Here is a 3035-nt window from a genome sequence, read left to right as displayed (position 1 = left end):
CCCCCACCCCCTGACCCCACGTCCCGTCCTGGCACCCACACTCCGTGGGTACCTCCCTGTATCCCTATAAAACAGGCGCCAGGCTGTGCCTCTAGGTGACCAGAGCCCCAGCCCCAAGCAGCGCCTCCCGCTGCAGCACATCCCGCGGGTGCTTCCCCAGCACCTGGGCCGGGGGGCCCCTGAGGATGGGACAGCCACCCCTGTCCTCGGGGAGGGAAGCGCGGGGGCCTCGGAGCCAGGGCGCTCCAGAGGCTGCGTCCCGGCTGGAGGGAGGGGTGAGGCGAACGGTCGCGTGGCAAGTGGGGAGGGCCCCCCTCCCCCTGGGGCTTTCTGGAAGGCATTCCACTGCAGGAGGGAGGCCTCGCACCTCCTCCTCTGGGAGGCGGTCCTGGCTCTGTTGCTGACCAGCTATGTGACCTTGGCCTGGGCTTCCTCATCTATGGGGTGGCTGGGACAGCAGAGCAGGGCGGTAGGGTGGAGGGTCCAGGGGAGCCACAGTCCCCACCAGCCGCAGAGGCAGCCCACACCCTGCAGGAAAGAGCAGAGGGCTGCCTCACCCGTCAGAGGCGAACCCCCAGCCCAGCTGACGTCCAGCCCCACTGACCCCACCCTTCGGGGGTAGCCGCAGGTCGCCCTCTAGTGCCCTCCCCCAAGGAGGCCCACCAGCTCCTGGTGGGCAGGGCGGTGCCCACTTGCTAGGCTTCCGTCAGTCGTGGCCCGTGCGGTGGGGACGAGGGACGGCCAGCTGTAGAATCCAGACTCCTACAGGGCCACCCGGTCACACTGACCTCCCAGGCAGGAGTCAGCAAAGCTAGGACATCACAAGGCGGTGCCTGGGTGGGCTGCTGGGAGGGCCAGTTTCCTTCAGAATGTTCTAACTGTCCTGACCTGGGTCCTGGAGGGCGCGGGGCCTGGGCCGTGGCAACCTGCAGGGGTGGGCTGGGAGGCACCTTGTGGAGGAGGAAGCAGGCGGGGCCCAGGAGGGAGGTGGGGCGCAGCGCACACCCTGGGCTGAGGACCACCCTCCCCCTCCCTGGGCTCCTGTGTCTCTGGCCTGATGCTGGCGCGTGGGTGGCCGCCTGTGTCTGACTCCGGGCTGGCGGGCGGCTGGTTTATGAGCCGAGGTCTGGCTTTAAAAGGAAGGCTTATCTCTGAGAATGCAGCTTTGGTCTGCTGCTGGCTGTGGGTCTGAGTGGGGAGGCTGGGCTGGGCTCCTGGGTGGTGGCTGGCATGTGGGCAGGGGACAGAGGGCCCACTCCACCCGCCCAGCCTTGCTCAGGGAGGTGTTCGGAAAGGGTCTAGGACACAGACCTCCAGTGGCTCGATCCACTTGTAGAGTTCAGTTAAAGCCTTGTGGTTTTCACTGGAGACTGGGGCGGAATATACCCTCTCATGTTCAAGCACGTTCAGCCCTGTCCCACGCCGGCCCCGCCCCTTCTTGGGGCAGCCTCCACGCCCGCCCGCCCACCCCTGTGGGCTCTGCGGCAGCTGCACCCTCTTCTCCTCTCTGCGTGACCTGCACCTGGTTTTTAGCTGCTCTGAACCTCAGAGCCACCTGAGAAGAGACCAGGAGCAGGCCTGACCCTCTGCTNCTCCCCTCGGCCCCGTGTCCATCCCATGACTCAGGTCCTTAGACCCTTTCGCCACAGGGTCAGCCCCAGCCCCCATCAGGTGCCTGTCATCCCACGGCCGGCCCCTCCTTGCTCACATGGACCTCCTGGCTGCACCTCCCCCCCTCCTGGCAGCTCCCGCTGGGGTGCAGGCCGTCAGGGCTGTGGCCGGCGATGGGGCAGCTTGAGGGCTACAGGGGAGGATCTGTGTCCCCTGCATGGCTGTGCCTTTGGCTGCTCAGCTCCCTTCAAGGGGAAAAACTGATTTTTCTCTACTTGATTAGAAGTTGGCAGGGGTTTTCAGTTTTTTCTTCTTAGGACAAGAGCAAAATATTTTACTGCAAAGAGATCAGAAAATACAAAAGATAAACAACTCTTAGAAACCAGTGCAAAAAAGACCACCCAACCTAAAAATGAGCAAAGAACTTGAGTAGACACTTCTCCAAGATGTGCAGACGGCCCATGGAAGGTGCTCTCATCAACCGTCAGGGAAGCGCCCCTCAGAACCACAGCGAGGCCCCAGCGCCCGCCCACCAGGATGGCTGGGATCAGAGTGGCAGGTGTGCACACGTGCCACGGCAGGGACGTGAACAGTCGGAGCCTCATTAGCTGCNGCGGGGCTCGGCTGCCGTGGAAGGTGGTCAGTTTCTCTAGCGGTTTAACTCGAGTAGAGTCAGCGCATGGCGCACGGTCCCACCCCTAGGCGTCTGCCCGTGAGAAATGGAAGTACCATTCACACAAACGTTCGGAGCAGCACTGTTCACAATCGCCACCCGGTGCAAGCAACCCACATGTTCATCACCTGATGGACAGATGAGCAAAATGTGGTCTTTTCACGCGGTGGAACGTCATTCAGTCAAGAAAAGGAAGAAATGCTGACAGGCTACCACGTGGAAAAACCTCGGGGACCCCGTGCCCGGTGCAAGGAGCCAGACGCAGAACGGAGTGCTGTGTGCGAGCCCATCCACAGGAAATACCTACAGTAGAGAGACCCCCCTCCAAGGCAGAAGACGGCCAGCTTGGCAGGGGCTGGGGGTGGTGGGGAAGGGGCCTGACTGCCCTCCAGTGAGGGTGTCCTTTATGGGCATGAAAATGTGTTAGATCCAGACAGCGGTGGTGAATGCATCAAATTCCACTGTGATTTATAGTAATTTATTACCATCCCTGGCTTTTCTCTCCAGACCTGATAATACAGCCATCATGTGGGGCTTGCCACAGGGTGGCACCACAGGACATGGTGCTCACCTCCCTGTGCCCTGTGGCAGCACCCTGACCCTCGCACATCAGTCCCTTCACCTGCCCCTGGCAGGGAGGGGTACCTGTCAAGTGCTGAGGGCACTCGTGAATGGGACAGAGCCACGATCCGGCGCCCACATGGCTTGGCCTGTGGAGCTGGGGGCCCTGCTGGAGAGCACGCGCGGCACC

The 3035-nt window shown here is 62.3% G+C and overlaps 1 protein-coding gene across 1 annotated transcript in view; it reads left to right on the top strand.

Moving 5' to 3' along the window:
* BOK (BCL2 family apoptosis regulator BOK) overlaps positions 1-3035 on the top strand; it is a 16671-nt gene that overhangs the window by 9319 nt on the left and 4317 nt on the right. The window lies entirely within an intron of this gene.

This window comes from Crocuta crocuta, unplaced genomic scaffold, assembly GCF_008692635.1.
Source record: "Crocuta crocuta isolate KB4526 unplaced genomic scaffold, BGI_CrCroc_1.0 scaffold290, whole genome shotgun sequence".
In the NCBI taxonomy this organism is placed as follows: Eukaryota; Metazoa; Chordata; class Mammalia; order Carnivora; family Hyaenidae; genus Crocuta; species Crocuta crocuta.
This window is presented reverse-complemented; position numbering and strand designations above follow the sequence as displayed.